Source organism: Myotis yumanensis, unplaced genomic scaffold (genome assembly GCF_028538775.1).
Source record: "Myotis yumanensis isolate MYYU_CA2020_CCGP unplaced genomic scaffold, mMyoYum1.0.hap1 SCAF_3, whole genome shotgun sequence".
NCBI lineage: Eukaryota > Metazoa > Chordata > Mammalia > Chiroptera > Vespertilionidae > Myotis > Myotis yumanensis.
Genome location: NW_027223754.1, coordinates 206,153,366 through 206,167,074, shown reverse-complemented (window position 1 = coordinate 206,167,074; position 13,709 = coordinate 206,153,366). Strand labels below are relative to the sequence as shown.

Sequence of the window (13,709 nt, the reverse complement as noted above, 5' to 3'; positions counted from 1 at the left end):
AACGCTAAAGGAGTTCATCACCACCAAACCAGTATTATATGAAATGCTGAAAGATATCCTTTAAGAAGAGGAAGAAGAAGAAAAAGGTAAAGATACTGAGAGGCGCCAATATAATCAGGTCAGAGAGGTCAAGGAACAAACGGCATCAAAGCGTTACCAGAGTGTTACATTTAACAAGCACCAGAGCAATCAGGAAGGTTAGGAGGGGGAGATGGAACAATCAACTTTTATGGGACACAGCTGCAGCCAGGGAGGTTACGGAGATGGCTGCAGCCCGGGAGTAAACTGAAAAGCAAGCAACCTGATAAGAAAGTGGACAGGCATTAATTCACAACGGCGCCAAGATTCCCAGAAGAGTGACCCCTTTGCTTCCCCCGTTTGCTCCCCCCGTTAGCTAGAAAAAGTATATAACCTATGCCTGAACCCTTAGTCGGGGCTCACGGCCGCTGCTCTGCCGCGTTCAGAGTGAGTTGTTGTGGGCCCCAACATGTTGGAAGCTAAATAAACCCCTTGCGTTTGCATAGAAAGCGTCTCTTGGTTCTTTGTGACAGCGGCTTGCACCCCGGACTTTACAATACTAATTATGAACAACAAATACACATCTATCAACAAGTGAATCTAAAAATCAAGTGAATAAATAATCTGATGAGCCGAATAAACTGGTGAATATTAGAATCAGGGGCATAGAAAGGGAGTGTACTGACTATTCTCAGGGGGAAAAGAGTTGTGTAGGGGGGGTGTGGGAAGAGACTGGACAAAAATTATACACCTATGGATGAGAACAGTGGGTGGCAGGGATTAGGGCAGAGGGTGGAGTGGGAACCCGGTGGAGGGGAGCTATGGGGGGAAAAAAGAGGAACAACTGTAATAATCTGAACAATAAAGATTTAATTAAAAAAAAAAACATTCTCAGGTGATTCTAATGTGCAGCCAAAGTTGAGAACCACTGGCCTAAGGCCGTGCGTGGTCGGCAAACTGCGGCTCGCGAGCCACATGCAGCTCTTTGGCCCCTGGAGTGTGGCTCTTCCTAAGCCTTAGGAGTACCCTAATTAAGTTCATTACAATGTACCTACCTATATAGTTTAAGTTTAAAAAATTTGGCTCTCAAAAGAAATTTCAATCGTTGTACTGTTGATATTTGGCTGTTGACTAATGAGTTTGCCGACCACTGGCCTAAGGAGTCAGCAGGCAGGGTGGGGCTCACCTGGAGCGGTGCAGTTTGGGTAATGTGGTTGACCCTGAGCTTCTCAGAACTTGAGCCTGTGTTTTCAGTTTTCCTTTCCAAGTATCTTAGACCCAGAAATTGTTTGTGCAGACACAGCTGCTGGGTGGATGTGCACAGCTAAGAACGAGTGGGTCTTGTTTTAAATCTTCCAGAGGGAGATTCTAGGTAAGTTGGGAGGGTAGGAGCGCCTCCCGTCTTCCCACCCTCACACTTTCTAAGACAAGGATCTTGTCACTTTTGTATAGATGAGGGGCACCGAAGCTAGGGGGGGCGGTGCAGGGGGGAGGGTGGTGGTAATGGGCCCAAGGCACATGTAAGCAGTGACAGAACTGGATTGGAAACTAGTTTTCTCTGACGTTCCTCCCCACCCCAGTGCCCCTAAACAGTGGAGAAGAAGGGGGACACTGCTTGGTGGGTTCTCATCTACCCTCCAGCTCAGCTCAGACCTGGACTCCCTGAGACAGGAGCCAGTGACCCCAAAGGAAGGGAGATGTGGGGGGATGTGGTGGAGGCAGAGGAGGTGGGGACCTTAGGTGAGTAAGAGCCTTTGTTCCTTGTGGCCTGGATGCCCTGAGGCTGCCGCTGGGGCTGCTGCTGAAGCTGATGGGGCAAAGGGTTTCCTTTGAGAGTTCAAATCATGATCTTGTTTCACACACCCTTTCGGCTTAGTGCTGGGCCTTGTGGGAAACTGAGGCCCTGAGAGGGGAATGACTGGCCCCAGATGCCACATTGAGATGCTGAGCAGGAGGTGGGTGGGCTCTGCCTCCCTGCTCTTGGCCGGCCTGGCTCATAGCCGTGGGGGGATGGGCAACGTAGGAGGTGGTCCTGTGTGTCAGAGCTGGAGGAGACTGAGCCCAGATCCCTGTGTCTGTACAGCAGAGACACACCTGGGAGCTGTTGCCTTATTCACACCACATCCCTCCTTAGCCTCCAGCATCAGGAGGTGTGGGCTCTACTCTGCCCGCAGGAACTGCCTGACGCTGGGCAAGCCCCTTCCCTGAGAATGATTTGTTCCTGTGTCTCCCAGGCTACTGCACACAGTGGCCCCGGCATCTCATGGTCTACATTGGCTTATAGTAGCCTTCACAGGCTTTATTTGTTAAGTAGTCAAATTGATCACAGTTTCCCTTTATGGCTTCTGGGATTTGTGTCTTGATTAGCTATGTTTCTGCAACTCAACATGAGTTTTAACATTTCTTCCCCCACGTTTATAGTTCTCCTTTTGGTTTTACATTGATTTCTGTGGGATTGATTGATTTTGGGGGAAGCTTTTGTGTTTGTTTGTTTGTTTTATAAGACCTCAACAGAGGATATTTTTTCCATTGATTTTTAGAGTGGAAGTGAGGGAGGGAGGGAGGAAGAGGGAGAGTGAGACAAACATTGATGTGTGAGAGATGCATCAATTTGTTACCTCCCACATCTGCCCTGTGCCTTGACCTGGTTTGGGGATGTACCCTGCAACCCAGGTCCGTGCCTTGACCGAGAATCAAACCCTCCACCCTTCAGTGCACAGGCTGATGCCACACCCACTGAGCCACACCAGCCAGGGCTGTGGAATCTTTTTGTTTCTTCTTCCTCCTCTTCTTCGTCTGCATCTGTGTCTTCTTCCTAATGCAGGATGTATTTAATGGTACCTACAGCCTTCAAGGAGTCTCTGGTGCAGGAAGCAAAGTGCCTGGCAGCAGGTAGTGAGCAGGAGTGGGTGGGGCTGGACAGAGCAGGGCCTGAGCCCCAGACCTGGGTGCCTCACCTGGGGGAGGGGCGGCTTTGGGATGTCCTGCTCAAGGCCAGGCGTCAGAATCAGATTTTCACATTCAACTCTTCCTCTTTCTCCTCATAAAAAAATGTGATGGCTGCAGGAAGGAGACAGGAGGAAATAAATGGAACTCTCAGAAAGCTGATAGAACTGCCAGAAGTATATTCAAACAGTGGTGGAATTTTGTGTGAAATCTGAGTCATAGTTTTTGCATCAAGATCAACAAGAAAACCAAATGGCTTGACTCAGTTGAGAGTGAAACGGATTTGCTGTGTGGTTGAGTGGCTGGTTCTTCTGTGTCCCTGCCATGGGACACACCAAGGCTTGAGCCATCAGTGCCAGGAGGGCAGAGGGTGGCCAGGGTCAGGAGGGGCAGCAGACAGTAGACCTGGACCTGTGTTTACAGATAAAAAATCGTTCACAATTCAATGGTTATTGCAAGAATATGAGTCATTATTTGTAAAGTCTTAGAGCATTCCCGGGCAGAGCAAAGACACACAGGTGAGCCACCTTAGTATCAGCTATTAATATACTGGCAAGTCCCTTGGCTCTGTTTTAGGCAGGTCTCAGGAGGGGTAGTTGATAAATGCTGTTTTGCTTCTTAAAATAACGCCTACTGACAATCAGCATTTCCTTTCTTCCCTGGACTCCAGGGCAAGATAGTCCAGACAGAACTGAGAGAATACTCTCCATGGAAAGGTCTGTTTCCATCATGATGGTTCATAGAACAGAAATGATCCAGAGTGTTCTCATTATTATTGATTTGAGATGGAGAGAGAAAGACTGTGGTGGGCCAGCTCAGCCAAGGGTTCAGTGAGCCTAAGTGGGGGCAGCAAAGGATATAGAAAAGACAAAGAGAATAAGCTGGGTCTAAGTGGATCTTCCTGTGCCTGGCTGAGGCCACAGAGAGAGACCCAGACAGCAAGCTGAGCCTTTATTTTACAGCCAGAGGTAAACAAGGTAGTGGTCACCATAATTACAATATTATTGTGAGTTTCACTTGTTTTGTCAGCACTTGCTGCATCTCCCTCAGCCCATTAGCTACCCAGATAAGAACTAGGGAGTGTCATAAGGTCAAGCCTAATTATGCTAAGAGGGCTGTGCCCTCTAAGCTGGGACTTGTTTGTGGCTTTGCCAACAGGTCAGGCTGAGGCTTAGCCCTATAACCCCTCCCTACAAAAGACAGAAACATCGATTGCTCCAGCCAGGGCCAGAGTGTTTTCACAATGACGGCCATAAGACGTCACTGCCTTCCCTTTACCTGCCCGTCCCATTTGGGCAAAATTTGGCCTCAACACAGAGCCCAGGATTACAGTATGGCCCCATCCCAATGGTCACCAAGACAAGGTGCACACTGACACTTCCTAGGAAAGGGCCCTCCTAGAGCTGTGAGACCACACTATCCAACCAAAAGGTTGGTCATCCACGCATCCTTCAGCTTGACTTGTCATCAAAAGGAGGACCGTGAATGAAAAATGGGTGCAATGTAAAGCAACCTCACAGGGTGATGTGATCATAAACTCCTAGCTGGCAGGTCATGGCAGGGGGTCACCTCTTTTACTTTTTAGTAAAAGGTTTGTTTTCTTTAAACAAGCCCTGTCCATTGTTTCTGTGCATCTAGGTGAACTCACCTTTGAAATAACCACTCTCAAGAGAGCACAATCTGGCCTGGCCGGTGTGGCTCAGTGTTGAGTGTTGGCCCATGAATGAAAAGGTCACCAGTTCAATTCCTAGTCAGGGCACATGCTCGGGTTGTGGGCTCATAACCCAGCAGAGGGCATGTAGAGAGCAGCCAATGGATTCTTCTCTCTCACCAATGTTTTTATCTCTCTCTTCCATTCCCTTCCTCTCTGTAAAGTCAATAAAAACATTTCTATTTTGTTTGTTGTTGTTTTTTTTACTTGATGAAACTCTTTTTTTAATTTTTATTTTTTTATTGTTTTATTGCTTAAAGTATTACAAAGGGTATTACATATGTGTCCTTTATTTTTCCTCCGCCCTTGACAATCCCCTGGCCTCCCCTACCCCCCAGGGTCTTATGTCCATTGTTTATGCTTATATGCATGCATACAAGTCCTTCGGTTGATCTCTTACCCCCCTCCCTTCTGCCCCCCAACCCTCCCTGGCCTTCCCGCTGCAGTTTGACAATCAGTTTGAGGCAGCTCTGCTCTGTATCTATTGTTGTTCATAAGTTTATAATGGTCTTTATTATCCATGAATGAGTGAGATCATGTGGTATTTTTCCTTCATTGACTGGCTTATTTCACTTAGCATAATGCTCTCCAGTTCCATCCATGCCATTGCAAATGGTAAGAGTTCCTTCTTTTTTACAGCAGCATAGTATTCCATCGTGTAGATGTACCACAGTTTTCTAATCCATTCATCTACTGATGGGCACTTAGGCTGTTTACAGATCTTAGCTATGGTGAATTGTGCTGTTATGAACATATGGGTGCACATATCCGTTCTGATTGGTGTTTCTGGTTTCTTGGGATATATTCCTAGAAGTGGGATCACAGGGTCAAATGGGAGTTCCATTTTTAGTTTTTTGAGGAAACTCCATACTGTCTTCCATAGTGGCTGCACCAGTCTGCATTCCCACCAGCAGTGCGCAAGTGTTCCTTATTCTCCACATCCTCTCCAGCACTTGTCGTTTGTTGATTTGTTGATGATAGCCAGTCTGACAGGTGTGAGATGCTACCTCATTGTTGTTTTGATTTGCATCTCTCGGATGATTAGTTGCCCCGACCCACAGGGCATGCATCGTGGGTACACCGCACCAGGTCCTGCAAAGGAATGAGAGGATAGGAGACGTGAAGAAATGGAGGCAAGACAGTGTTCTGATCAAGCCTCAATTTTATTTTTACAGCGTGTAGAATTTATATTGTTCTAGAGGAAGGGGGTGGGTAAAGAGGTCCATGGGCAGTAGCCTATCACTAGAGATGTAGCAGGCTCAGGAATGTTGCAGCTGTGTGCTTATCAGTGGAGATGTAGCAGCTGTGTGCTTAGGGTGAGGGTAGGTTATCTTTTAACTCCAGGCTAAACAACTCCAGGCTAAACCGCAAGGCTCTTTTAACTCCAGACCAAACCGGGAGTTGGCTTGGAGGAGCCAGAAACCCATTGTGTTGTAAGCTGGAGATGTATATGTAATTTCTAATGGCTCCCAACATTTCCTCCCTTTCCATTTAGTTAAGGGTGGGCATTAACCGACTGGGGGAGTAGTGACCTGGTTCCTCCCATGAGATCGGCAGATCTCACCTCTGGTGGCTCTTGGTATCTTTTGGGGAGGAGAGGCAGAGCCAACAATTATATATGTATGGACACCAACCTCTATGCAAACTAGGTGTGCTCACAGAGAAATCCAGAGGCAGTCGAGAAAATTTTGATTTTCTGTTTTGACCTTCCCTTGCAGTGCTTTGCCCTGCACCCAGACGGTACCCATACTATTCCTCTATATAGAGTGTAGGTAAGCATTCCTCTGGCTTTATGCTGTCCCCGTGGGGAGGGAGCCCTCACGTTCCCGGTCTATAGTAGCTAAACGGTGGTAGTGAACCTGAATGGGTTTGGCCAGGATGCTATCAATTTGCTGTTTGACAAAACTTGTCAGTTTCTTAAAAGCCCATGGACCAAAGGTTAAAATTAACAGTAAGCTGACAAGGGGGCCAAGTGCAGGAAGCAGGTAGGGGAGTAGGCCATTGAGTCCGCTCCAAAGGGGGTTTTCGAACAGCTCTCTTCACCTTTTCACCAGGTCTTCCTGGAGTTTTCTTATTTTGTCTCGGACGATCCCAGATTTGTTGGCATAAAAACAGCAGTGTTCCTGTAGGGCTAAACATATTCCTCCCTGCTCTGCTGTAAGTAAATCTAATCCTCTTCTATTTTGTAAAACTACTTCTGCTAGGGAGTCAATTTGGTCTTGGAGATCATTGATAGTACCTGAAAGAGCCTGAACATCATTAATTAATTGATTAGATAATTTATTATAAGTATGTAGTGCGGTTCCTAATCCAGCTGTGCCAGAGGCCACAGCTCCAGAGACCCCCAGTCCTATAAGTAGGGGAATAAATTGGACAGCCCGCTTACTGCGTCCAGCAATATAATCAAGGCTGGGTAGGGGGACAGGTTCTCCCCCTGGAATGATGTCAATGTCAGGGAGAATACTAGCCTGAACACATAATCCTGTCCAGTTTAAAGGTAGAGCTGTATAGGCCATATTACCCCCACACACAAACACTCGTCCAGGAGCGGGGCAAAGGGAGGAACTGTGATTGTAAACAGGAGAGCAGTTAACAAAACTAACGAAGCCTACATCTAGATCATAACTATTATTCTGGGGGAGTTTTTGTAGACATGAGGAAAAGTTGAATGCAACAGGTTGAGTTCTAAAGGGAAAACTGAGGGTACAATTATTATTAGAAGTGATGTTACTGATGTCATCTGGAATGACAAGGGGCATAGGTGTACCTAGGGTCATACACAGCCAACAGTCTTCTGCAAGGGATGGATTGGAGGCATTTAGAGCACGGAGTGTGGCTTCTAAGATATCAGAGGTTTGGTTGTCTAGATCTACTCCTCGTGATTTAGGTAAGGCTAAAGGGTGATAGTGGAGGGGAGGATACATGTTTCTAATGAATTTTTCAATTTGGTTCTGCACTAGGGCTTCCCTGACTCTGTCAGTTGGTCCGCCACCATCCGATATGTGGATCAGTGCCTGTGGGGGCCAACAGATAGGTTTACCGATGGTGCCATGACAGGAGGCCTGGCCATATTTAGGATTCCCCTGGCTAGAGGTGTAGTCATGCTCGCCTCCAGAAGAGCCGAAATAAGTCCTTTCTAGGATGGCAGTAAGTGATGTCTTTCCATCCGAGGTAGAACACTGTTGGACGGTGGAGTAGCAAGTGGAGTGCATTTGTGTAGTCATTTGGCAATCAGAGGGGCATGGGCTAGGTAATACGCTGTGAGCCCTGGTGTGAGTGATATAAAAAAGGGTATTTTCTCTGCTGCACAATCTGCTGAACCTGCTTAAGTAGTAAGAATAAACTTTGGTCGCTAAACCATTTCAACTGGGCAGTTTCAATTCTACTTACTAGGCCCGAAGCATAAGAGGAATCAGAAATTATATTAATAGGCTGTTGGAAATCTGCAACGCAGCCTTAATAGCTTTTAATTCAATTCTTTGCACAGAAGTATGACTGGTCAGCATGACTCGGTCAGAATTTATAGTATGATAGGCAGCTTTCCCATTTGATGACCCATCAGTAAAAACAGTTAAAGCTCCAGGAATTGGTTCCTGCGTAGTATTTTTTGGTATAATGATGGAGGTCTTATATAAAAATTGTAAAAGTTTATCTTTTAATAGGTGACAACTAAGTTCCCCTGAATATCCACTTAACCCAATTTGCCAATTTTAAGTCAGTTTGAAATAACATTTATTCTTTTAACTTTACTTGTCCTAAGTTATGGACAGTAAATGACATTAATTAAATTTCTGGTATTAGTCTTTGGGTAAATTTACATAAACTTTGTTTAAGGAGACAAAACACAAATTATTTAATTTAGCTTTTGAGGCCCAATATATTGATTTTTAATTTTAGTTAGACATCTGAAGGAAACCTCTTTTGATTTCCTTCCAGACAGTTCTTTCTCACACAAGCAACAAATGTAAGAAACATGGTTGCCTTTTGAGATTTTAACAAATACTGCCGCAAAGCCATATATTTCAAGTGATTATTTTATTTATGGTGACTAATTATTGTCAGATTTAGTATTTTAACAACAATCTGTAAATGTTAGTAATTATATTTTTAAAGAGTATACCCTTTGGCTTATTTGCATATATAGAGGAATCATGGGAAGCCTTCAGTAACCTTTTTACTAGGATTCAATTGCTTACAAAGATTAGTAATTTAAGTTTTTGTTGTTATTTTTTTTTGTTTTTGTTTTTGGTTTTTTTTTTAAAAAAAGGCAAAGCGAAGCAAGTAAATTTAGTATTTAGTAAACTTCTGATTCACAAGGGGCAAACGCTGCCCCACCTCCAGCCTAATTTAAAATGCAGCGGCGAGGAGCTTTTGTTATTTCAAATTACATCTTAAAATTCCACTGCTGTATTTTAAGAAATATTAAACAAAATTACTTGTTTTGCCCTTTCTCAGAGGCAAAAACTTAAAATATATTTATTAATTTATATTTGATAAAGCTTTCCATGTGATTTCAAGTATATTAAATTGGCTTTATTAAAAAATCCTTTAAGAAGAGAGAATAAACTTTTGAAAACATTTCAGGGCCCGTGAAATTTTTCAAAGTCATTCCTTGGTTATAGTTTTGAAATCCAACTTGAAAGACCACCAAATATATATGTGTATATATGATTTAAAGATTATATACCTTTTATAATTATTAAGAGATATCAATTAAATTTAAACTGATCTTTGTATTTAAAAATTTCGGTTGGGATTACAAAATTTATCCTCTTTTTTCAATTAGACAAATGTTGAAATTTTACTATAATTATATGATTTCTCCAAATTTATTTAACCAGAACTTTAAACTCTTAGCTGGCAAGTTAAATAGTTAGCATTTCTCAATCAGTAACATTTTTAAGAATAAACTTCAAAAAATGCAAGACATAATCAACCAACAGATTTGATTCTGTCCTTTAGATTTTGTACGAAGCACACTTAGATTTTATTTAATTCAGTATTATGTCACTTCAAGATACCTAGGTATAAATTCCAAGGTCTTAAAATTCACAGCAGATTTGGAAAACCACACTTGAGGCTGGCAAGGCAGGCCTGGCCCAGCCTTTGATTTTAAAACGACCATAATTTTTCCTCTTGGGAAGGTCAAGAAACAAGCTTGTAGCTACATTGTTTCCTGCCCCTTGCTGGCCAGTGGGAAGTTTCAAAATTGGCCTGGGGGAGGAAGTGGGGGCCAGGGGGCTGTTTTCCCTGGAAGAACAGGTTTGGCCTGCCTGGACCAATCAGATGTAAATTGACCACAATTTTTAAAAATTTGCTACAGGTGGGAAGCAACTAGCCCCTTTTCTCATTAGAAATGTTTTGGCCAGCCTTTTCAATTAACAAAGGGCCGGTTTTTTTACCGGGGTACTTAGATTTTTATAATTAGAGATTTTAATAATTTGAGATTTAAATTCAATTATTTTGAGGCATTTACTTTAGCAAATTTTTGTAACAGAGACAATTTTATTGGTTTTCCTTTTAGAGGTCTTAAAGTTAGCTTTGGAATAGGCTTCATTAACATTATTATGGAAAAACACCAATCTTGTTGCTAGAATTTCTACCTTGGGTCAAATTCGCCATTTTCCTTAGGAAATAATCAGTCTTGGGGTTTATTTTGTACATTTGTAAAGAGATTTTTAGCTTAAAACTCTATCTAACTGTCCAAAATCGGACAGTGCGCGCATAAGTTTCAAGCCAGGTTTTCTTTTTACACGTGAACAGAAATCCCAGACGCATTTTTTAAATTTTGTAAAACTTTTTAATTACGGGAAGGAGATTTTAAAATTGAATACTGGGGAGGAGGCGTCCATATAGGATCGCCATGTGCTCCCTTTTCCTTTCCCCTACATCCTGCTTTGGGGGAAGTTTTAGCAAATGACTCAGATGGCGTATTTTCCCCAAAGTCATGCTTAATAGAAAAAGACATTTTAAATTTTTTCCTATTTCGCTTTCTGAAGCAATGGCTAGCAGCCAAGGTTATCTTAGCCAAAGTTTGGTTGTCATAAGATGTTCTCCGCTAATTTTTTTTTTTTTTTTTTTTTTTTTTCCTCTTAAAGTATTACAAAGGGTATTACATAAGTATCCTTCCCCCCCCCCCCCCCCGCCCTTGACAAACCACTACCCTCCCTTACCCCCCAGTGTCTTATGTCCATTAGTTATGCTTATATGCATGCATACAAGTCCTTCGGTTGATCTCTTACTCCCCTCCCTCCTGCCCCCCAACTCTCTCTGGCCTTCCCACTGCAGTTTGACAATCAGTTTGAGGCAGCTCTGTCTCTGTATCTATTATTGTTCAAAAGTTTGTAATGGTCTTTATTATCCATGAATGAGTGAGATCATGTGGTATTTTTCCTTCATTGACTGGCTTGTTTCACTTAGCATAATGCTCTCCAGTTCCATCCATGATGTTGCAAATGGTAGGAGTTCCTTCTTTTTAACAGCAGCATAGTATTCCATCGTGTAGATGTACCACAGTTTTCTAATCCATTCATCTACTGATGGGCACTTAGGCTGTTTCCAGATCTTAGCTATGGTGAATTGTGCTGCTATGAACATCTGGGTGCATATATCCTTTCTGATTGGTGTTTCTGGTTTCTTGGGATATATTCCTAGTAGTGGGATCACAGGGTCAAATGGGAGTTCCATTTCCAATTTTTTGAGGAACCTCCATACTGCCTTCCATAGTGGCTGCACCAGTCTGCATTCCCACCAGCAGTGCACAAGTGTTCCTTTTTCTCCACATCCTCTCCAGCACTTGTCGTTTGTTGATTTGTTGATGATGGCCATTCTGACAGGTGTGAGATGGTACCTCATTGTTGTTTTGATTTGCATCTCTCGGATGATTAGTGACTTTGAGCATGTTTTCATATGTCTCTTGGCTTTCTGAATGTCCTCTTTTGAAAGGTGTCTATTTAGATCCTTTGCCCATTTTTTGATTGGATTGTTTATCTTCTTTTTGTTAAGTTGTATGAGTTCCCTATAAATTTTGGAGATTAAGCCCTTATCAGATATGACGTTGGCAAATATGTTTTCCCACGAGGTGGGTTTTCTTGTTGTTTTGTTGATGGTTTCTTTTGCTGTGCAGAAGCTTTTTATTTTGATGTAGTCCCATTTGTTCAGTTTCTCTTTAGTTTCAACTGCCCTAGGAGCTGTATCAGTGAAGAAATTGTTTTGGCATATGTCTGAGATTTTGTTGCCTTTGTATTCTTCTAGAATTTTTATGGTTTCCTGTCGTACATTTAAGTCCTTTATCCATTTTGAGTTTATTCTTGTGTATGGTGTAAGTTGGTGGTCTAGTTTCATTTTCTTGCATATGTCTGTCCAATTTTCCCAACACCATTTATTGAAGAGACTATCTTGGCTCCATTGTATGTTCATGCCTCCTTTGTCAAAAATTAATTGAGAATATTGGTTCGGGCTAATTTCTGGACTCTCTATTCTATTCCACTGATCTATATGTCTGTTCTTGTGCCAGTACCAGGCAGTTTTGAGAACAGTGGCTTTGTAATACAGCTTGATATCTGGCATTGAGATCCCACCTACTTTGTTCTTTCTCAGGATCGTTGCAGCTATTCGGGGTCTTTTTTTATTCCAGATGAATTTTTGGAGAGTTCGTTCTAGATCTTTGAAGAAGGCCATTGGTATTTTAATGGGAAGTGCGTTGAATGTATAGATTGCTTTGGGTAGTATGGACATTTTAATGATGTTGATTCTACCAATCCAAGAACATGGTATGTTCTTCCATCTGTTTATGTCTTCCTCTATCTCTTTTTTCAACGTCCTGTAGTTTTCTGAGTAGAGGTCTTTAACCTCTTTAGTTAAGTTTATTCCTAGGTATCTTAATTTTTTTGGTGCGATGGTAAATGGGATTGTTTTTCTGATCTCCCTTTCTGAAAGTTCACTGTTGGTGTATAGAAATGCCTCAGATTTCTTGGGGTTAATTTTGTATCCTGCTACATTGCCAAATTCATGTATTAAGTCTAGTAGCTTTTTGATGGAGTCTCTAGGGTTTTGTATGTATAATATCATGTCATCTGCAAATAAGGACAGTTTTACTTCCTCTTTTCCAATTTGGATGCCTTTTATTCCTTCTTCTTGCCTAATTGCAATGGCTAATACTTCCAGTACTATGTTGAACAGGAGTGGTGAGAGTGGGCATCCCTGTCTTGTTCCTGTTCTTAGGGGAAATGGTGTTAGTTTTTGTCCATTGAGTATGATGTTGGCTGTGGGCCTGTCATATATGGCTTTTATTATGTTGAGGTATGATCCTTCTATTCCCACCTTTCTGAGAGTTTTTATCAAAAATGGGTGTTGGATTTTGTCGAATGCTTTTTCTGCATCAATTGATATGACCATGTGGTTTTTTTCTTTCAATTTGTTTATGTGATGTATCACATTTATTGATTTACGGATGTTGTACCATCCTTGCATCTCTGGGATGAATCCTACTTGGTCATGGTGTATGATCCTTCTGATGTACTGCTGGATCCGATTTGCTAAGATTTTGTTGAGGATTTTGGCATCTATGTTCATGAGGGATATTGGCCTGTAATTCTCTTTCATTGTGATGTCTTTACCTGGTTTTGGTATTAGGGTGATGCTGGCTTCATAGAATGAGCTTGGAAGCGTTCCTTCCTCTTGAATTTTTTGTAGTAGTCTGAGGAGGGTAGGTTTTAGTTCTTCCTTGAATGTTTGGTAGAACTCCCCTGTGAAGCCGTCTGGCCCTGGGCTTTTGTTTGCTGGAAGCTTTCTGATGACTGCTTCAATTTCTTCCATAGTTATTGGCCTATTGAGGTTTTTAGATTCTTCCTGATTGAGTTTTGGAATGTTGTATTTTTCTAGGAATTTGTCCATTTCCTCCAGGTTGTCCAGTTTGTTGGAGTAGAGTTGCTCGTAGTATTGTTTAACAATCATTTGTATTTCTGTGGGGTCTGTTGTTATTTCGCCTCTATCATTTCTGATTTGGTTTATTTGGGACCTCTCTCTTTGCTTC

General features: G+C 42.5%; 1 protein-coding gene across 1 annotated transcript in view; it reads left to right on the top strand.

Annotated features, from left to right (window-relative positions):
• The first annotated feature begins 1,311 nt into the window (after positions 1-1,311).
• LOC139006520 (apolipoprotein L3-like) overlaps positions 1,312-13,709 on the top strand; it is a 38,917-nt gene continuing 26,519 nt past the window's right edge. Inside the window, exon 1 of the mRNA XM_070408842.1 lies at positions 1,312-1,390. The gene's annotated coding sequence lies outside the window, so the exon portion shown is untranslated. The remainder of the gene's footprint in view (positions 1,391-13,709) is intronic.